This window comes from Paramormyrops kingsleyae, chromosome 4 (genome assembly GCF_048594095.1).
Source record: "Paramormyrops kingsleyae isolate MSU_618 chromosome 4, PKINGS_0.4, whole genome shotgun sequence".
Classification (NCBI taxonomy): Eukaryota; Metazoa; Chordata; class Actinopteri; order Osteoglossiformes; family Mormyridae; genus Paramormyrops; species Paramormyrops kingsleyae.
In genome coordinates this window covers 11,698,835-11,722,632 of record NC_132800.1, presented here as the reverse complement: position 1 = coordinate 11,722,632, position 23,798 = coordinate 11,698,835, and the positions used below count along the sequence as shown (strand labels likewise).

Here is a 23,798-nt window from a genome sequence, read left to right as displayed (position 1 = left end):
TGTTTAGAACATTGTCTTTCCTTTTTTCTCCAGATGAAGCAGATTTACTGGAAAAACTAATTTGATTTGGAGTTGAAACTATCATGTGCTATGAGGTATAACATACAGGTACTGTATGTGCAATTATAGGTTAGGACATCAGTTTCGTTAAACACTATTAAGTTAAAATCTCGTATTTAAGCCATAAGTTAATTGATCAGCTTCAGCCAACCCCAGGAACAGAAAGATTAAATACTAGATAAAATATCCAACAAATACCAATAACTGCTTATCCTGTACAGGGGGGTGGGGGCCTGGAACCTGTCCCAGGGGGCACAGGGCGGGGGACACGATGGATAGGATACTAGTTTATAGCAGAGCACACACTCACACACACAATCACACACTAAGGACAGGGGACACGATGGATAGGATACTAGTTTATAGCAGAGCACACACTCACACACACACAATCACACACTAAGGACAAGGGGCACGATGGATAGGATACTAGTTTATAGCAGAGCACACACTCACACACACAATCACACACTAAGGACAGGGGACACGATGGATAGGATACTAGTTTATAGCAGAGCACACACTCACACACACACAATCACACACTAAGGACAAGGGGCACGATGGATAGGATACTAGTTTATAGCAGAGCACACACTCACACACACAATCACACACTAAGGACAGGGGACACGATGGATAGGATACTAGTTTATAGCAGAGCACACACTCACACACAATCACACACTAAGGACAGGGGACACGATGGATAGGATACTAGTTTATAGCAGAGCACACACTCACACACACAATCACACACTAAGGACAGGGGGCACGATGGATAGGATACTAGTTTATAGCAGAGCACACACTCACACACACAATCACACACTAAGGACAGGGGGCACGATGGATAGGATACTAGTTTATAGCAGAGCACACACTCACACACACAATCACACACTAAGGACAGCTTAGAGATCCCAATCGGCTTAAGTCATGTTTTCAGTCTCTGAAGGACGAGGAGAAAACTCCTATTGGGGGAACATGCAGACTTCACATACGGAGTGGGGGGGGGGGGGGGGCAGAGCCAGAGGTTACACCCTGAAGCCCCACACCTCCCCACAATCACACATACTGTTAGGATTTATTTAAAGTCACAATTTAATGCTACGGAATTTTGAATTAGTATGAACTTAATTTTTAAGAACTGTGTTGGAATTTTAGCTGACTTTTAGAATGTTAACTAACCGGATTACCTGTTTCCACACCCTTTACCTAAGCAGGCGTGATCTCTCTGCCTTCAGACATAGCTCACATACTCACTTGCACATATTTACATTTACATTTCAAGTATATAGCAGATACAGTTGCCAAAAGTGGCAAACAAATGAGTCAAACATCACACTGCAAACATACAGCTGTCAATGTGTTGCCCAGGCACAAGTGCAGCTAAGCTGATATTTCTGAGATCTGCAGGTATATGACAGGGGCTTGGGGCTAAGGCTGGGTTAGGGGTTAAGTATGGATGGTCCTGAGACTTTCCTGCAGAACCCCTGGGCTGGAGGGACGTCCTTCATCCCTTAGCTGGGGAAAGAGGCTCCCAACCTGCGGAGGCTTTCACTAGGACCCTGGAGCTCCATGGGTCTTGGTACTAAGACTTCCTTGAATCTTTACCTGGGGAATGAGGCGCCTTAACTGAGGGACTTGGGCTCCAGAGCCTTTGCCTGAACCCTGACCCTAGTGCCAACCTTAACCCCATAGACTTAAGGGGCAGTTAAGGGGTGGTTAAAGGAAGCCTAGAAATCCCCAATTCAAGCCATTTTAGACAGAAGTTTGGGGGCATGATTAGGGCTCACTTAGGTATTACTGACGTCTTTTCTTAACTTTGTTTTTAATGTAATTTTCGACAGGAATCATGTGTCACGGCTGCACTTGGAAAATAAATTTTAAAACATTGTTATTCTCAGAAAGAAGTTCCACGCTTTCCTGGGTCAAATAATTGGTCCATTTCCACCAAAGTTTCTGTCCTTTTTATTCTTCCAGTCTTAACATAAAGGTCATGCTTTCCATATTAAACAATACTGATCCATTCAGACACTGTGGGTGGTTTTCAGTCAGCCGTCCCATTGCTTTCTTACTTGCAGCTAGCAGAACCTTTGACAAGTGTTTATCTTGGTTGTACAGTTCTTTAGGTAGCTCACAGAGGTACTAAAATACAAAAGTATTATCGATCTTAAAGCCCATTGTCTAACAAGGAAAATTTCAAATTTAATTGCAATATGATTGAATAACTGGAAAAATCCAAAAAATATGTGCATGATCTACCATTACTGACCCGCATTTCCTCCAGCAAGGACAAAGAGTTTTAACCATTCTTCCCTGTTGTTTGGGTGTTATAATGAAACACACACAACTCTTACAGCAAAATTCTCTCCAAACCTTTGAATTGTTGGAGATAATTTGGCTTTCCCACCCTTTCTCTCATACTTCCTTGGAAATTTATATCCCCAATTACTTTTTGCTTCTCTCTTTAATATATTTTGTTGAATGTTTTTTCAAAAATAAAATACTTTGATTCAATAAATATCGAGATAAGAGGTGTACATTTCCTAGAATTACCCAGCTAAATGTCTTGCAGAAAATAACGGTGAAATAGCAGAAACTTATAGAAATCGGATTTACCCAAGTTATACTTATTCACCAGGTCCTGAAAACTTCAAATTTCTCCTCTGATTAAAGCTGTACAAACAAACCCCATGTTACACCAGCAGAGCAGGAGCCTTAATTTAGCAGCATTAAAATAACCTTTAAGACAAGATAGGGCCAAACCCCGGATCTATAAAGTTAAATATCTTGTTCTAGGTCTCTTTCCCCTCCATATGAATCATGAAATCCTTCCATCCCATTCTGTAAATTGTGTTAATGGCACTTTTACTGGCAGAGACTGGAACAGATAAATGCCTAAGAAAACATTAATTTTAATAGTTTCAGTCCTGTTACTAAAATCTAATGGAAGTGAATTCCACCTGTTCAAGTCACAATAAAAGTTTTTAGTGAGTGGTGTATAACTCACCTCATATAGTTTGGAAATATTACAGTGCAGCTACACACTAAGATATTTAATATTTTTCAAATGCTAATTAATGGGGTTTAAGTTTTTCTGAAGGGTAAAATTAAATAACAAAATCTGAGTTTTACCGAGATTCAACAAATGACCTGTTTATTGCCCACATACAGTAAAACTGGTCTAAGTCGCCGGCTTGTAACTCGTCAATGTGCACAAGTCGACGCTCAAGCAAAAGTCCCGATTTTTCCTAATGATGTTTCCTTTAAAATTCCTGGTGTAAATCGCCGCTTGTAAGTCGTCACCTAAATCCCGGTCCCGAACAACACAAATTAATGGATTTTCCTACCTGTAAGTCGACACCCCAATCGCTGCATTCCCGCCGCCTGCTTCACACCGTCATGTCAAGACCCTGACATGAACGCTGCACTCGAAGAGTAGTGTGATGCAATTATGCTTGCTATAGCGCTCCATACAATTAACGGCAGAGCATGATTCATCCAATGCGTGCAGCAGACCTGTCAGTTCTTCCGTTAGCAATCCGTGACAGAGCACAATAGATTGTTTTGAGGGTTCAACATTCAGCTGAAATTGGACAGACCGGGGGGCAATAACATCATGGCAGTCTGTAAAAGACTTGGATGGCTTTATAGGAACCCAAACTGCATGTACTGACTGGTCAAGGAAGGATGCCGAGGCCGTGATGAGTAGAGGTATGGTGTTATATTTACTAGTCGGCAAAACGGCGAGTTAGACATAAGTCGCCAAAGTGTCGACTTAGAGAATTGACGAGATACACCTAAGCTGGTCCCGCGAGTGTCGACTTATACCGGTTTTACTGTATATCCAAAAGCTGCATTAGGGCTGGAAGGCAGCGCTCTGGATTGCTAAGATACACCATCACATCACCAGCACACACAGAAACCTTGTGTTCTCTTTCCCTTATTGTTACACCCTCTACAGAGAGACCTTGTCTTACAGCTTCGGACAGCAGTTCTATATACAAGTTAAAAAGGGTCGGTGAGAGCGGACACCCCTGCCTCGTCCCTCTCTCCAGGGTGATAATGTGTCATATGTGTCCAGTAAGTTTAATTCTGGCTGAATATATTGTTTTAATGCACTGAATAAATTCCACACTAAAACCAAACTTTCCCATGACCTGGTATAAATATTCCCAGCATACAGAATCAGATGCCTTCTCTGCATCTATGCTGACTAACACAGTGCTAGTCTTTTCCCTGATGACCTGGTCAATCACATGCAGAGTCCATGTTATACTGTCCTGTGTTTGTCTGTGTTTAATGAAGCCAGTCTGGCCCTCACTGTAGGATCACACATGCACATACAGTATGACAGAGCTTAAATTCCAGGTGGCCTGAGACAAGGCCTACCCTGGTACGAGAGGTACTCGCTGGCCTAGGCACCAAAGGGGGGTTAGTGACCCCACACACACACACACAGATAACAAGGGAGGCCAACAAGTTTTAGGAACCTACAGACAGCAGAGTGGACCTCAAGGACAGGGGTCCCTCGACTTGGCACACAGCCCCCTCCCCAGACATCCTGCCTTACATACCACTCACCCAACAGACCAACACCCTAAAGAAAGTTTCTTCTAAGTCGACTTTTGCAGACCCTGTATATTTCTTTGCCTATGATTGCTAGTCTCAATATACAGGTTATGTTTGTATGTGTCCTTAGACAATCTTAGTGTTTTGTGTGCCACCCTTATAACCATGTTCATGGAGTATCACCTATTTCACCCGTCACACTTAAACACTTATATAAATTGGAATAAACAAATATGTATAGCTGCTACTGCATGTATGTTCTCATGGTTATACCAGAAGAATCTTGAAAATTAAAGTGTAATCAGTGTGTCAAAACTTTCAGAGATTCTTCATTCTTTGTTTAACAACCCCCCCCCCCCCCCTTTTCTTCCACATTCCTCGGTGGCCCTTATCTGATCTTTGTGCAAGCTCTTTGTGTTCTACCATGCTATATTAGAAGAACTGAATTAAAGTGTATATTATCCATTCTGGAGAAGATCAATTGGGATAAGCCACACCAAACGTAATATGTCGTTCCCAGATGTGCAATTTAAATTGGTATTACCACAAACTAACGGCCACACCTATCTAAGGGTAAGATGTGCTGTTTGAATGTGAATATGTGAAGTGTAACATCTGTTGAGGTGCAACCCAAAACACCTGCATTATATACTGATGTGAGTCAGTCACATACATAATATTACTTGTTAATCAACTAATACAGATGGTATGAGGTGTGAACCTGTGAAGCTGGTATGGAATGTTTGGTATCAAACTGATGGACAATCACTCCTGATTCCAAATCTCGTCAGTGCTTACCATGAAAGTGGATGTATCAAAAGTTACACCAGCTTAATGAAAATCATCAGTAAAGGGGGAATCAGTCTGGTCATAAATCCCAAAAGGACTGCAACAGACACCCCTCCGAAAGCCTGCCAAATGGATGGTCAGCCATTGGTCCATGAGTCAAATTCCTGGTCATCCCTATTCATGAACTTTAGACCATAAACACCTGGCACCTCAGAACAGGGAGAGGAGCAGATAGAACATCAACCCGAAGAGTGAGGTGAAAGCACATCAGCCCAGGAGAAGAGAAGCCCACAAGAAGCCCTCCTCAAGCCTGCCGGTGAAGGCCCAGCCGGACAGAGAACTGCAACCAAGACAAAGCTTCACAAGGAGAGAGAATCCAAGGGGCTCCACTCCAACTGCTGCTATCTATCTATCTATCTATCTATCTATCTATCTATCTATCTATCTATCTATCTATCTATCTATCTATCAACGCCACCGCGCCTCCCTGAGTGCCATCATCCCATCGGCTCATCAGCCTTTGCAACCAACTGCCAAGACTCCCCCCCCCCTGCAACCAAGTAAACCAACTTCCTTTCATTCTAACAACTTAAGCTGTTCTGTTAACCTGCTATATGACTTTAGGGTCGTGTTTCCACAAACTGTGCTTGCTTTGGAGAACAGTATTTCCCTTTTAAGGTTATTCATATAAATCTGGTAATTGCATTTCCATAATTACATTGTTTATTTCAATTCCGTTATTTAGTGTTTATTGTTTGTGTTAAGTGTAATGTCTGTCTTATGTTAGTTGTAGTGTAGTTAATAGGAATAAATGCATGTCTTTTACACAACTTCAGCCTCCGTTTCATTGAGTGCTCACAATATTCCCTACCTCTGTGCGATCTAGCTACTAAGCTCTGGAACCTCAAACTCACCTGAAATATCGCGAGACTCTCTCTCATCGGCCCTGACGGGAGTTTCGCTACCAATCGTTTACATTACCTGGTGATGCAGCTCGCTGGACGAGCCTTCTAACCCAGGTTACTAAGTGATACTGGTAATTAGTGAATCCCATTTAAGTCTCACATTAAACAGACTCACGGGATACCGCAATTGAATTTGGAGGAACCAATCATTCGACATAACGATTAGGCAATGATCGTCATTAAATACTAATTAAACTTTAATTACTTTCAAAACATATTGGTGGAGATATTAAAATTTACCTGAGCTAATAATTCCTATATTACCAACCAGGTCTGGAATCACCGATTCTTATCTTTTGGCCAGAATCAAAGCATATAATTTATAATCCACATTTAGGGCACTAACTGGTCGGTACGCATTACATTATAATTTATTTTTACCTTCCTTAGGTGTCACTGATATGATGGCCTCACCCCAAGCTGGTGGGATCTCTCTCTTTCTGAGAGTCCATGTAAAAGATAATGTTACCTCCTGCTGATCCATCTTACCCTTAATAATTATGTAACATTCCTCCTTATCTTTCAATTCTGAAACTAATTCGAAGACAGTTGAATTTGACAATAGTATTACAACTCCGTGTACAGACCTTCTTATAAGAGGAATGTGTTCCTAAACTCCATTTTTTTAAGCTTGTCATGCTCAGAGTTTGACAATTTTTTGACCTTTAGAAAGATTTTCATTTTTGTAACTGCCCATTCACATTCAAGGATATTGTCACGGCGTGACGCCATGCTGGAGAACATAATCCACATTATGAGCACCTGTAACATAACGGATATGCATGGACTGTTGGGATGTTCATCCACTGTTTCATATAAGTGCCAGCAAAATAATAATTTGTCTGTGGAACGGAGGTAGGAAACCATATGCCATGTTTGTCCTTTTTGTGTGTTTGAAATTTGGTTCGGCATTTCTTTGAATTTTTTTTCCCCCAGAAATCTGTTTTAGCATTGATGCAGCCAGACACATTCTTAAACTGATAACACAGAATGATAAGGGAAGTACAAAACTTAATTTGAACTATATACATTTGCAAGACCTGCAAATAAGGTGTGTAGTTCCTTCTGAAAGCTGAGGGGAAAGGGCCTATCTGCAGATTGGGGCCCCCTCATACAGCTTTGGGAGGGACATATGGTCACCTCTTCATTGGTGGAAACAGTCTAAAAATTACAGAAAAAATAAATCAAGACGTCAAAATCACTGCAAATAATTAATCCCCAATTTGCTCAAGTTTTAAGCTAAAGATGAAGTTAAATATATAATTGCTGTGGAACAACCGACAGAACAGGACCATGTAAAGACTGTTTATCAAAAAATAAGTTTGGCCCCAAGCCTAAAAATGAGACATTTATATACTCAAAACTGTCACATCGAGCTTCACTGTGCTGTTTGTTCTTCTCTGGAATCGACAGTTTCTCTCGAATTCGTTGCTGGCAGAATGATCCTTCTTCATGCCCACAGCTGCCCTCCACCTCCTCCCAAGCTACTGTAAGAGCTGCTTCAGTCTCTCCTGCTGCCTGTCAGACATTTTCATTGGATCCATCTGGAAGCCTTTCCTGTTTAAACCCTCAGTCGCCTCTTCAGCACTTTCATAAAGCACAGTGTCATGATTGCGGGCGGCTCGGGCGCGGGAGCGAGGCATCAGGCACAAAAAGGGGCGGACGACCCACTGGCGGCTCCGAGAATTCAAAAAACGGGGTTTATTAAACAAAACAGAAAACAGTACAAACACAACAAAACCAAAAAGACCACAAGGGGTCAAAAACTAAAAAGGGATTCATTAACAAAAAGCGGATACACATCTAACATCAACTATGAACCATAATCCACAAGAGCACATACAACACTGAACCACTGGGGAACTGAACAGAAGCAGGAACTAAAATACTAAGGGGTAACGAGACTAACACAGGACAGGTGAGGCTAATTAAGAAAGACCAGGGAAACAGGGCACAGGTGAAACTACTAAACTCAAAGGAACTAAACAGGGAAACTAAGAACTGACCAAGGAATCAGAACACTGGGGAATTACAGACAGGTAAAGACAAGCAGGGGCACAAGGAACAAAACCAAAAACCAACTACAAAATCACCAACTGAAATAACTAGACAAACTCAACTGAAACACTAGGGAGCAAAATACAGGAGGTGGGATTCAAACACAGGACAGAAGGTACAAAGACAACTGGATGCTCAAGGTGTTGAGCCATGAGGCCAACAGAACAGGGGAAACTCAAAGACAAACATGAAGGACGGGATGACCAGCAATGCCTGCTGGCCAAACAGGGAAGGGACACAGAGTGAGACAACAAGGGCTGAACCTGACAGCACAGTGCAGATGATCAGAAACACTCACATCCCAGCTGGTTACGGGGTCTGGAAGCAGATGCCCTTTGCTTTTAATGCTGCTTAACAGGGCCGTTTTCTTTCCTCTTCCTCAGTATATCTACCGCTTAGTCGTTAAGGTGCATCAAACACCCTAGTTTTTTTCCTTTTCACATGTCTTGCAAACGTATAAAATTTTGGGCAGATAGCATTTAGTTGATGGGGTCCTCCTGTCCTGCGATGGGTTGGTACCCCATCCTGGGTTGTTCCCTGCCTTGTGCCCGTAGCCTCTGGGGTCGTTCCGTACCTCCCACATCCCTAAATAAGACAAGTTTCAGAAAATGGATGAATGGATGGACAGATGGATGGATGGATTTGTCCTCCTTCCTGAAGTTTTCACTAAGGCGGTAGTGGAATGCTCGGTAGCGGAATGCTTACATACAAATGACTTTTTCTTGTCTTAATAAAAATTCATATTGATACTTATATATGGAAAGCATGATGTCAAAGCATTATTTTAGGCAGGTATTTAATTTTTGTAAATTTTGTCATAGGCAATAATTTTGACCGCCTGCAAGTTATTATGAGAAACTTAACTTTTAGTTTTGTAAAAGCCGACACAAAGCCCACATGGTTCAGTCCTGTCAAGCAAGAAACTTAATGATGTAATAATCAGTATCACAATAATATCCAATCATCTGTCATTTTTAAATTGATACTAAGATGTTTGGACTATTGCCTTTAAGTCCTATTTTGTACTATTGAAATTTAAAATATAAAGTAATACTGCAACATTTCAACATGTTCAAGTGAATTTCAACTATGAAAACCAAACCTGTTTTTGTTACAGTTGTTGAAGGCAGTGCAAAAGAAAACAAGGAAGTCTGCTGAAATATTCAGACTAGGAAATGCCATTACTGAAGATGATACAGTGGTAAAAGGGGCACGTTTACCGACTTATCGACAGGGTTTGAGATTCCTGATGTACCGTACTCAACTGGCAGAGAATCTCAGATAAATAAGTCAGTATGGAAAGCGGCTAAGTTTGTGCTTGTGTATATGAATGAATTCTATGAGAAAGCTGGAACACCAATCATAACACAAAGCAAAGCGTGTGAATGCATGTTGACATATCTGGAGGAGAACAGCAAGCTGCACAGCATTCCACTGCAAAGAAGGGCGTCTCACACAACAAGAAGAAAATTCTTGAACCTGAAGTCGGAGAAAACATTTCCTCTTTGGCCTGTAAATTCCAAGAAGTTCATTAAGAACCCAGAAGACTTCACCTTCTTAAAATCAATGAAACGATCACTTGGCAACATTCCACAGGAAGGACAAAATATTGGCTGGCTGTGTGACACATTTGTTGAGCTCGCAACACGCCTCAAAATGACACCTTTGCTGCAGGACATTTACACTATAGCACTGATTGAGGAAGCCTAGGGAGATAATTCAAAGGTTTCAACATCTTACGCCACTACAGACAGATCACATCGCAAGGGAACTGAGTCAGTAGCAGAGTCAATAAGACAGCAGTGGATTCCACCTGAAATGGCGACACTTCATTGGGACTTCAAGATCATTTCCTCACTGCATGATAAATGTAAAACAGAAGAGGCTGTTATAGTAGGCAATGCTGACAGAATACAGCTTCTTGGTGCACCTCAATTTCAGCTTGACATTTCATAACATCATGACATTTGATACAATGGGTTGATACAAATTATCATGCATTTTAACCTGTATATGGTAATTCGTACTTCATTTGTGGTAGCACGATAATTTATTGTCATATCAGCGCAAATACACATAAAATACGTACGCATTTGCACTGTCACAGCAATCGATTGCCACACATATCGCTTTTAAAGGTGAATGCGTACTTGCGCACCAGTTATCTGCAGCCCTGGATATAGGCTATCATGAAATTATTTTCAGAACTCTAATTTCCCACAAATTGCATTTCCTAATAAATAATCAGATATATGGATAAATACATATATGCATAAACAAATAAGTTGATTAATTGAAATAAATAAACCAATTAAAGAAAAACAGGAACAAAAAATCCCCGTTCTGAATAAATCAATAGGCTAAAACATTATTAATCATGTTTGTTTATAAATAATCTGTATTCACATTTATTATGTTGATAACAACAATGTTGATATTTGTAAATAAAACTATATTTCCTGCACCTGTCAAAGTCGTCCACATGACGTAAAAAAAAATTACGTTCGAATGTTGAATGTCATATTGACGTACAAGTTAGGTCATGGATGGACCTTCAAATTGTGGACCTAGTTTGGACGTTGTATAGATGTCCAGAATTGGTCATGGATTGACGGACCCAATATAGACATGATCTGCACGTCTATCCGACGTCCAGTGTTTAGTGGGTGCAGTTTGGGCAGTTGCATGGTGCGTTATTTACAATGACTCTGAGAGAGCAATATACCCCACAACAAGTGCTGGACTTGCTGTGGAATATTGATGAGATGGAATCGGAGGGCGAACAATGTGAGGTGTCAGATGGAGATGATGAGAGAGAGGACGGGAGTGAATTCAATCTGAATCTTGAATCTGATTCAGATTCTGACTCAGACTCTGAAATTGAGTATGTTGCGGACTCATTTCAAGAGGCGAGAGATGGTACGGAATGGGTTGAACAACAAACCCTCGGGATAGAGCGCCAGAATGCAATATAATGAGAGAAACTCCAGGGCCCACATGTTATGCCAAGGACAATGTTACAAGTATGTTGTGTGTATTGTCGGGCTGGGGTGGTGGGGGAACCACATGTGTGGTGAATCTGACACTAAAGAAGGTCCACTTTGGCTTTGGCGGAGAATAGGTGCTGCCTGTGACTCTGGTAGACAGATCATAGATTTGTGTTACCTGTTATGTACACACACAAAAAACACGTCATGTTTGGAGAATATTAAGGGGATAGTGCGCGGGAAGAGGAGAGCAGTTTATCTTGGAAAATACATGAACAGCTTCGCTTACAACCTGTCTCGAGTCTTCCTTAAAACGTGACACCATCTGAAATGGTGTCACTGCTGTCGTTGTGGGGATGCTACTGAGGCTGTGAGTGTTAATGCTGAGGCAGATTGTCGGCCTGTTTAGGGGAAGATAAGACTCGGAAACTCTTCAACATATTTCATACTGGCTTACTTCTGTGTTTAATCCCCACCTTCCCCAGCCATTGAAACATGCCAGTACACAGATAGATATTCTGTCATGTTTGTTATGAAAGACAGGAATGCAGAAAAAGAGAAGAGGTTCAAATATTTTACCAGCCTACAGGTTTGTATTTCCTGCCCTACAGCAATAGTGCCTTAATGCCCCTAATTCTATGGTGTAGCTGGTGGAGATGCTTTAATCCTGCTCACTTCTGAGTCGCCCCATTTCCTTTGACTCATTGCCAGCGGTGTGAGTAAGGTAGTAGTAGTAGCTGTTTTGCTTCCTTTTGGCTACATTGATTGTTTGTTTGATTTTGATGGCGGTGCGACGCAGTAACTCTGATTGAAGGCATCGTGCACACCGCTTTGTAGCAGGACAGTCTGTTTCTCAGTGTGACACCGGTATGGTGTGTCTTCCTCTGCTGCGTGTGATTGAGGGCGCTGCCTGAGTGGTATGTATACCTGAGAAAGTTATCAGTTTTGCCCACTTTCATGGCTGTAGCACATAAACTGTATATATTTCTCTAATAGATGGTGTCTGGAGGATTTAACGCTGCGGGGACTTTGTAGGACCACTGCTACTCTGCTGGACCTGTTTATGTTTTGGTTTTATGTTTCTTTTCATTAAATGTGTCTGGTATTTAATGTTTAAAACATGAGTTTATTGGCGTTTATCAGTTTGTGTGATGTGAATTCTTTTGTTTCTCTTTTGATAATTTTATGGGAGTGTTCTTTTTCCCTGTTTGTGTGCTTGTGCACTCTAAAAAATCTGCACTTTAAAAAAAAAAAGTCAACATTATGCATACAGATTTCTGAGTAAACTGAACTTTTGGTTAGAAACTCAGATTGTTGAGTTTACATTCACTGTAAAAAAACAGAAAATGTACTGAAATGTACCAGAAAATTTTCCGTTAAGTTAACGGACTCTTCCTTCAAGTCTCAAGGAAAATACTATCAATGATGAGCTCCTTGGTCTTCCCTGTGTTGAGGGACAGGTTGTCCACTGAGCACCATCTCACCAGACTTTGCACCTCCGCTCTCTAGGATGATTCGTCATTATAGGAAATCAGACCAATCACTGTTATCTGCAGATTTTATAATGGTATTAGTGGTGAATGCAGATACACAATCATGAGTGAAGAGGGAGTAGAGAATGGAACTCAGTACACAACCTTGAGGTGTGACATAACAAGGAGAACTGGGTCACAACTACAGGATTGGTCTGGGTTGGGGACCCAATATGATGCTTTCAGGGGCCGAAAATCTCTAGTGACACCACTGCTGGTAATACTGAACAGACCTTTCTGGCTTTGGGAAGAATTATGTTATAATAGCATTAACACAGACTTAAAACAGCGCCCTCTGTTGGTCCAGTAAATATATATTATTTAGTTTTTCCAGAATTCTGCTGGATTTCTTTAAAGCTTCCTGGTTTTGGCTGGTTTTCGGTGTGTGGCCTGATTCCAGGTTTAGCATCCTGGTTACTAATCCCCAGACCCTGCTATGTCCCTCACCTCTGTCATCAGTAATACCCATGGGGTCCTCCTCAGCCACCTCAGCTATGTCCCTCACCTCTGTCATCAGTAATACCCTCCTCAGCCGCCTCAGCTATGTCCCTCACCTCTTTCATCAGTAATACCCATGGGGTCCTCCTCAGCCGCCTCAGCTATGTCCCTCTCCTCTGTCATCAGTAATACCCTTGGGGTCCTCCTCAGTCACCTCAGCTATGTCCCTCAGTGTATGAGACCCACGTCCTGTCAGTACTGGGCGGCACAGACTGACAGGCAGAGAACCTGGCTACACCTGTGTGGGCTATGCCATTCTCTCAGGTCTTGCCTCAAAACAGAAGCTTAATAGGTCTTTCACAGATCCTGCCTCATGTTCTCCTCCATGCAGTATTTCTCCAGCTGTCAGACTTTCCTACCAGCCACCTTTTTCGTGGGATCCCTGTCATTTTATCAAAATCTCCAGAAACCAGTTATATGGGCATGGCATCATAATCATGAGTAATGCATTCTGTTCTCACAGGGCAAAAAGCAGTGGAAACTGACATATATCGGCTTGGCAAATTCCCATGCAATGTCATGAAACTTGGATGTATGCGGGAAACTACAGATACACATAAAGCAGAACAGCAAATCTCCATTAAAATCTACATATCCTTTGTATACTGCAATTTACGGGAGTCCAGATACTTGTGCAGACATTTCCAGGTGTAAATTCAATGTTTTACCTTGATTTACAGACACCCTGGCTTGGCCAGTGCAGACACAACAGCATTCTATCTAGTTTCTGTTTCACTAAGCACAATAGGGCTGACAGACTACAAGTCATGGAAAGGGGTGTGAGAAATTGCATGACACCGGTTAAGCAGGAGTGAAGAGACGGAATTTGCTAATAAGTGTTGCTGTAGCCCAGGTGGCCATGTACTTCAAATGGCATCTGGACAAAACAGAATGAAACACGTCGACAAGAACAATCTGCTGCACATTTAAAACATCCCTGCCACTGTTCATTATATGTCACGCCACAACCCTAGAGGGCGCAGAAAGCTTTTGATGCAGCAAACCCACATACAGGGTGCAAATAAAAGTATCATAGTGAGTGTATGAGTCCTTTAAATAAAGGAGATGACAGCTCTTTTAAAATGGAAGCTGATCTCTTTATTAACAGCAGTATTGGTTTAGTATTAGAAGCAGCACAGACAGGGAAGCCAACCATTTAAACAACATTCACGGTTACACGCTAAGAGACACACACACATTCCACAGCAAACATTACACGGTTAAGACATTTACTATAAACAGAAATACACAAATACAGACATTAAATTACAATATGTACAATGTGGTGAAGTGCAAAGCATGCTGGTAACTGCATAATTAGTCCCCTGCTGACCAACCCATGACATCATATTTATGCCAGCCAATCGTGGACAGTTCAAATTGGGGTCCCTGCTCAGGCACTGTGCTGAATCAGTGATCACGGCTCATATAACGTCAGTTCCAGTGTATACGGCCACCTTAAACCCTCTGAAGTCTGTCAGCCATTTTTGAGGTAGTCTGACATGCCTTGACATTTTAAAATATTTCATCTATCTAAAAAACATTAATCTCAAAGTGCTACAGATGCTTTTATTCAGCACCAATAATCTGAGACCATTTACAATGTCATTCTTCTATTTTTTTGTTTAAATCAAGTTGAAACATACACTTTTCAATAATGCATTTTCAGAAGTCCTAAGAATTAGTAAAAAGTACACAGTATAAACATTTCTAGCCAAGACTTTTCAGCTACGCAGCTTATAGCCATAGGGATTGGCTACACACAGGTGACTGAGGCATTCAGAAATTTCATATGATTTGATAATTCAGAAAGGGGGCCAGAGGATGTGTTCTGACTTCAGGGCAATCACACTCCTCAGCCTCCCTGTGAAGGCCTACGCCAGGGTGCTGGAGAGGAGGTTCCATCCATTAGTCACACCTCAGATCCAGGAGGAGCAGTGCAGATTCCATCCCTGGTCCAGGACACTGGAACAGTTCATTACCCTCACAAGGATACTGGAGGGTTTATGGGAGTTTGCCCAACCAGTTTACATGTGTTTTTTGGACCAGGAATGAGAAATTGAACAGGCGTTCCTAATAATCCTTTAGGTGAGTGTACATGTGTATAGTGACAATAAAAAAAGGCATTCTATTGTGAGGCATTCTAAATGTGTAGTTTTCTGGAACTTAATTTGAAAGTCAGTTCATCGTTTATCCAGAAGGTGGCAGCACATGAATACTGCAAAACTGCAAGCTTGGCATGTCGCTTCTTATACAATAGTGCGCTACCCGTATATTTAAAAAAAACTACATAATTACCATCCATCCATCCATCCATCATCTGCCGCTTGTCCGGGGTCCGGGTCACGGGGGCAGCAGCTTCAGGAGAGGCACCCAGACCTCCCTCTGCCCAGCTACCTCCACCAGCTCCTCGGGGGGGACACCGAGGCGTTCCCAGGCCAGCCGAGAGATATAATCCCTCCAGCGAGTCCTGGGTCTGCCCCGGGGCCTCCTCCCTGTAGGACATGCACAGAAAACCTCTCCGGGTAGCCGCCCAGGAGGCATCCGCACCAGATGTCCAAACCACCTCAACTGGCTCCTTTCGACGTGAAGAAGCAGCTACTCTACTCTGAGGCCCTCCCGGATATCCGAACTTCTGACCCTATCCCTAAGGGAGAGCCCAGACACCCTGCGGAGAAACCTCATTTCGGTTGCCTGTATTCGCGATCTCATTCTTTCGGTCATTACCCATAGCTCATGACCATAGGTGAGGGTAGGGACAAAGATGGACCAATAGATCGAGAGCTTTGCTTTTTGGCTCAGTTCTTTCTTAGCCACAACGGACCGATTAAGCGCCTGCAAAACTGTAGACGCCGCTCCGATTCGTCTATCCAGCTCCCGATCTCGCCTACCCTCACTCGTGAACAAGACCCCGAGATACTTAAACTCCTCCACTTGAGGCAGTACGTCTTCCCCAACCCGAAGAGGGCAAACCACCCGTTTCCGGCTGAGAACCATGGTCTCGGACTTGGAGGTGCTAATCCTCATACCTGCCGCTTCGCACTCGGCTGCGAACTGCCCCAGTGCATGCTGGAGATCCCCAGAAGATGAAGCCAACAGGACGACATCGTCTGCAAAAAGCAGCGAGGCAATCCTGAGGCCACCAAACTGGACACCCTCAACACCCTGGCTGCACCTAGAAATCCTGTCCATAAATATTATAAACAGGACCGATGACAAAGGGCAGCCCTGGCGGAGCCCAATACGCACCGGGAACACGTCCGACTTATTACCGGCAATGCGGACCAAGCTTCTGCTCCGTTCGTACAGGGACTGGATCGCCCACAACAGCGGACCGCGCACCCCATACTCTCGAAGCACCCCCCACAGAGCACCTCGGGGAACCCGGTCGTAAGCCTTTTCGAAATCCACAAAACACATGTAGACTGGATAGGCAAACTCCCAGGCCCCCTCCAGTACCCTTGCAAGGGTATAAAGCTGATCCAGTGTTCCACGGCCAGGACAAAAACCGCATTGTTCCTCCTGAATCCGAGATTCGACTATCAATCTCACCCTACTCTCCAGTACTCCAGAATAGACTTTCCCAGGGAGGCTGAGAAGTGTGATCCCCCTGTAGTTGGAACACACCCTCCGGTCCCCTTTCTTAAATAAGGGGACCACCACCCCAGTCTGCCAATCTGGATGGTTTGCCAGAACCTTTTTGAGGCCAACCGAAAGTCACTTTCCATGGCCTCACTGAACTCCTTCCACGCCCGGGTTTTTGCATCTGCAACCGCCCGAGCTGCGTTCCGCCTGGCCCGCCGGTACCCATCAGCTGCCTCCGGAGATCCCCGGGCTAATAATTCCCGGTAAGCCTCCTTCTTCAGCTTCACAGCCCCCCTCACCTCTGGTGTCCACCATCGGGTACGGGGGTTACCGCCACGACTGGCACCGACCACCCTGCAGCCACAGCTCTGTACGGCCGCTTCCACAATGGAGGTCCGCAACAGTGTCCATTCAAACTCAATGTCCCCAACCTCCCCCGGCATGCAGTTAGAATTTTGCCGGAGGCACGAGTTAAAGCTCCAGCGAACAGGAGCCTCTGCCAGACGTTCCCAGCATACCCTCACTATGCGCTTGGGTCTACCAGGTCTGACCGGCTTCCTCCCCCGCCACCTGAGCCAATTCATCACCAGGTGGTGATCAGTTGACAGCTCTGCCCCTCTCTTTACCCGAGTGTCCAAGACTGAAGGCCGCAGATTATATGACACGATGATAAAATCGATCATCGACCTGTAGCCCCGGGCATGTTCGTACCATGTCCACTTATGGACACCCTTATGCTCGAACATGGTGTTCGTTATGGACAAACCATGATGTAACATAATTACTTACATCAATAAATATTTTTCCTTCAAAAAAGAATAGAAGCATGTCTACACAATATACCCAAATCTAAGAATCCTCCTTGGCAGCATGTTACGCTGTAGTTTGGTTTTGTTTAAGCTCCATAAGTCCCCGAAATAATTACCCTGGACTGCTTCCAGTACTGAAGCTCAGAGAATCAAACACGGAGCTCACATAACTTGGAATGAGGCCTCTGAATTACCTAAAGTGGACGGAGTTTTTACTCCGGCCCATGGGGATTCAGAGCAGACACAAATGATCGCGAACCCATGTCTGATGACTCCGCCGAAGCAGGGGGGCCGGGAGGCGACCGACATGGAGCCAGAGGCGACGCCGAGGACTGGCACCAAGGCACCGGGAGGGGACCCGAAGGCGACCGCCGACCCCGAGCCGGAGGACCCGCAGGCAGCCACCGAGCCACAGCCAGGGGCCGAATGGGCGAGCCAGGGGGCAGGGTAGGCGGGACCCGGGTCCGACGCCTGTGTCCCCGTCCCTTACTGGAAACTTGAAAGGCGGGGTCTTGGGGGGCGTCAGCCTTGCCGGGGTAAGGGCGAGGGAGTCAGGGAGGTCCCCGAGGGTGGAGGCTCGGGCAGAACAGGGGGCATGGCCACACGCAGTGCAGCCGGAGCCGCGGGCTGGACGGGAGAGCCGGGCCGGACGGGCTGGACTGGAGAGACCGGCAGATCAGGCGCCGGCAGGACAGGCGAGACAGGCAGATCAGGCGCCGGCAGGACAGGCGAGACAGGCAGATCAGGAGGGGGCGCCTCGGCGGGCACCTCGGTTACTTGACCACCAGGGTGCGCCTCGGCAGGCACCTTGGCCGTGAGTCCACCAGGGGGCGCCTCGACGGGCACCTCGGGTGTGCGGCCAGCAGGGGGCACCTCGGCGGGCGCTGCCTGCACGTGGCCAGCAGGGGTTGCCGCAGCAGGCACCTCGGGCAGAGTGGCGACGGCAGCTGCAGCAGGGGTTGCCGCGGGCCAAGCGGCAGCAGCTGCAGGAACCGCAGGCAGGACGAGCAGGTCAGGCAGGACAGGCGGGTCAGGCTGGACAGGCGGGTCAGGCAGTGCCGCGAGCAGTGCGGCGGCAGCAGCAGCAGGCGGTGCCGCGGGCAGTGCGGCGGCAGTAGCAGCTGATGTTGCTGGCAGGTCCGGAGCAGGCAGGTCCGGAGCAGGTAAGTCTGGGACTGCCCCTTTAAGGGCTTTAGGGACCTGGGGAATGCCGTCTCTCACGGCGCGAATTCCGCCATGCCCCAGACGCTCCGGCAGATAAAAATAAGCCTCCAACGGAGGCGGCTGCTGTCCGTTGAAGCTGGCAAGGCGGGCAGAGGCGATGTCATCCCAGGCGGGTGGTGAGCCCTCGCACTCACAGGCAGGGAGCAAAGTGCAGGCTCCCAAGCGGAGCGTCGGGATCGCCTCCCGTCGCTCGGTGAGCCGGCACTGCAGGCGGCGGAGGCATTTCCGTGCCCTCTGGAGTGGATAGTCCTGTCCAGGTGGGCGCTCCTTCCCGAGCAGGTCCGTGCCCTGGTTGGCCAGCTCCAGGGCTACAGGGTCCTCCTGGACCTCGGGCTGGGATTGCCAATACACAAAGTCTTGCAGCAGACCGAGCCGGTGGTGCTCGGTCTGCTGCTTTGTGCTTTCGCGGAGATCCATCATTCTGTCACGTTCGGGTATGTCGGCAAGCAGGGAGGCAGGACAGCGAGCCAGACTAACGGGTAATCAGGAGATTTAATGGTGACAGGAGAGACAGGCGTGGACATCAACGGACAATACAATGACGGATCTGGGTAGACTGACTGAGACAAGGACTAAATACAAGCGACAGGCTAAGGGTAACGAATCACAGGTGAGAACAATCAGGGAATCACATGAGGTAACGAGGTGGGCGTGGCACACATCAGGATCGGACGGAGCGGATCGTGACACTGATGCAGAGCCGAAGCCGGCGTGGAGGCTGCCACAGGATCCATTCCTCCCCCCTTAGCCGGGAACCCACCTTATAGACCCACCCCCAAGGGAACAGGTGCACCACGTCTAAATTAGACAGGGGGGAGATAAACAAACAAGCCACCAGCAGAGGCAGCGGCACAGAACGTGGAGCTCGTCACCAGAGGACAGGGAGGGACGTCAGAGTAAGAATCCACCTTTCCTTTGTGTTCAGTGTTATATCTGTATAGCTGCAATGCCGCTGTGAGTGTATTGTGGGACACATTGTGGCTGACAGTGTCATTCCTAAATTGTGTGGAGTAAAAAAGAAACTTAAAAAAACCTATATATATATATATATATATACACTCACCTAAAGGATTATTAGGAACACCATACTAATACGGTGTTTGACCCCCTTTCGCCTTCAGAACTGCCTTAATTCTATGTGGCATTGATTCAACAAGGTGCTGAAAGCATTCTTTAGAAATGTTGGCCCATATTGATAGGATAGCATCTTGCAGTTGATGGAGATTTGTGGGATGCACATCCAGGGCATGAAGCTCCCGTTCCACCACATCCCAAAGATGCTCTATTGGGTTGAGATCTGGTGACTGTGGGGGCCATTTTAGTACAGTGAACTTATTGTCATGTTCAAGAAACCAATTTGAAATGATTTGAGCTTTGTGACATGGTGCATTATCCTGCAGGAAGTAGCTATCAGAGGATGGGTACATGGTGGTCATAAAGGGATGGACATGGTCAGAAACAATGCTCAGGTAGGCCGTGGCATTTAAACGATGCCCAATTGGCACTAAGGGGCCTAAAGTGTGCCAAGAAAACATCCCCCACACCATTACACCACCACCACCAGCCTGCACAGTGGTAACAAGGCATGATGGATCCATGTTCTCATTCTGTTTACGCCAAATTCTGACTCTACCATTTGAATGTCTCAACAGAAATTGAGACTCATCAGACCAGGCAACATTTTTCCAGTCTTCAACTGTCCAATTTTGGTGAGCTTGTGCAAATTGTAGCCTCTTTTTCCTATTTGTAGTGGAGATGAGTGGTACCCGGTGGGGTCTTCTGCTGTCGTAGCCCATTCGCCTCAAGGTTGTGCGTGTTGTGGCTTCACAAACGCTTTGCTGCATACCTCTGTTGTAATGAGTGGTTATTTCAGTCAAAGTTGCTCTTCTATCAGCTTGAATCAGTCGGCCCATTCTCCTCTGACCTCTAGCATCAACAAGGCATTTTTGCCCACAGGACTGCCGCATACTGGATGTTTTTCCCTTTGCACACCATTCTTTGTAAACCCTAGAAATGGTTGTGCGTGAAAATCCCAGTAACTGAGCAGATTGTGAAATACTCAGACCGGCCCGTCTGGCACCAACAACCATGCCACGCTCAAAATTGCTTAAATCACCTTTCATTCCCATTCTGACATTCAGTTTGGAATTCAGGAGATTGTCTTGACCAGGACCACACCCCTAAATGCATTGAAGCAACTGCCATGTGATTGGTTGATTAGATAATTGCATTAATGAGAAATTGAACAGGTGTTCCTAATAATCCTTTAGGCGAGTGTATATATTTACTAATGAAACAGAATTTATACTTTCTCTGGTAATTGGTAATCAGCTATATGGCATCATTGATGATCAGGTGTTTTTTTGCAACATCACAAAATTTTTGTTGTAGTACTACTTTATTAAGATTTTATGTCATTTATCTTTACTTAGTTAACATATGATTAATTTGATTATATTATTTGTCTTTACTCAGTTACCTGAGGACCGCTGTAGGTTTTGAGTTAATAAAATGTCTGCCGTCTGCTGCCCCCTGCTGACCAAGGCATTGCCGCTGCGATATCAGGCTGCTGCGACCAGAGACGCGGATTAAGTGTGTTACTCAGTTACGCTTTGGGCAGCGCTGAACCGGGACATTAATAGGACAGAATAGGAAGCTTTTATTGTCAGTGTACAGGTAGCAAATACAATATATAGACAGAAATATATAAAATGTACATATAGAGGGGAGGGGAAAAGTCCCCCCACTCATCAGGATTACATATCATTACATTTTATTTTATTCAAAATCAGAATTGACTTCATTGGTACAACTGCATGTACTATGAATTTGTTTTGGCAGTTTTTGTGCATTCACAGACAACACAGAAGAGAAGTCAGAGAAAAATTTTGCATGAGTTTGGCCACTGAACAAACATTAATTTATTTTTGTCTGACAAGTCACACTTCAGACAGAGTAAAAATGGTTATACTGGTTAAAAAGCAGATTTTACCTCTTTGCCATGGAGAAGCAGCGACATGTGACACTCTGATAAGGTAAAAATGATTCCTCCAGCACACAGTGAGCTATCCCAGCATGCACAGGGACACGGAGGAGTCTATAAAAACCCCAAACCCTGGATAGAGGGGTTCAGTGAATGAGGAGGTGAAGCTGTACAGGTGGGTCAGTCCATCAGAGGAGACTCTGTAGAAGGACAGAGTACCAGCCGCCCAGTCCAGATACACTCCTACTCTGTGGGAGCCTGAGGGCTTTATGGGTATGACAGTCCGTTTATTATTGTGCCAGACAGAGTAACTGTCAGGAGAGCAACGCAGCATCCATGACTTGTCATTGGCTCCAAGCCGACAGTCAGCACTCACTCCTTTCCTCCTGATTCCTTTATAAGTCACTCCTATCCAGGCTCCATCTCCACTCCACTCATCCTCCCAGTAACAGCGACCAGTCAGACTCTCTCTGCACAGAACTTGGAGGTACCAGTCAAATCTCTCTGGATGATCAGGATATGGCTGCTTTGCCCCCCCTGTCACCTTCCTGTTCCCCTCTGACAGAGACAGGTGTCTGTGTGCTGTGTTGGGGTCCAGCGTCAGCTGGCAGGAGTCTGTAGGCAAGAGGAAGAGCGATTAATCCCATCACGAAACCCAGCATCTCCATCATTATCACTGTCACACCTCACACACTCACTAACACAGAACTCGCTCCAATACACACATTTTATTCCCAATATACTCATGTAGCCGCCCGAGTCTGCGGCGCTCCGGCTGCCCCCTGCGCTGTGAGACGCCGCGCTGAGAGACTCGCTGGGGACCCAACTGCACTTTAGCCTGCGCTCTATTATTCTGTACAGTGCTTGAAGTGGGAAAAAATAAGTGCAGGAACTCTAATTTTCCGACATTTGACATTTGTGCGGTAAAAAAAGTCAAGTCTTTAGGATGTGTTGGTTCAAAAACTATTTTAATTTAATCATTCTTCCAAGCAATAACCTATAGGCATAGGCTACTTTTTTCTAATTGACAAATGGAGTACTGAAAAACCATTAAAACAACATGAACCAGACCAGTGTGATACTTGTAGGCCTAACAATAGACTAGGGCTAAAGCTGATGCGATTGGTTGGGACTCAGTGGATGCATATGATAGGGCACTGTCGTGGCTCGTGGGTAATGTAGTCTTTTATCGGTCTTGTGATATTGTCTATTCTCGGGCCACTGTCGCTGCGTCGGATCAGTTTCAGTAAGTACCGGAACGCAGAAAAAAGTGGCGGAACCCAAAAGACGAAAATACAGAAGTTCCGGAACTGCATTCCGGCTCACTTCAAGCACTGATTCTGTACGATACATAAAATATAAAAATGAAGCAGGCATTCAAGTATGTGAAATACCTCAGGAAATGTCGGATGCCCGCGCGACGCCGGCAGGAATATGCGCCAAAATGATGCGCGTGTTAAACTAATAGGCTTAATTACAGGTAAATAAAATTACAAACAGCATTCATCAAACATGTTAAGCATAAAATTATACGACAAAGATTACCACTAAAAGTGAGCTTGTCTTTACGTCACAATATGAACTTCTTTCAAACCACTTTGGACACACACCTCTCTCCAGCAGCGAGCCGACGTGATGCTCCCAACGCGGACGCATCTAGGCTGGTTTAGAGATGGGGAGTCGACTCCAAAAGAGTCGATTCCTCGACTCTCACTAGCCCTAGTGTCGGA

At 45.1% G+C, this 23,798-nt stretch overlaps 1 long non-coding RNA gene across 1 annotated transcript in view; it reads left to right on the top strand.

The window, feature by feature from the left end:
- Nucleotides 1-23,798, top strand: part of LOC140588726 (uncharacterized) — an 89,773-nt gene that overhangs the window by 595 nt on the left and 65,380 nt on the right. The window contains exon 3 of the long non-coding RNA XR_011989899.1: nt 34-108. This is a non-coding gene — a long non-coding RNA (uncharacterized lncRNA). The remainder of the gene's footprint in view (nt 1-33; nt 109-23,798) is intronic.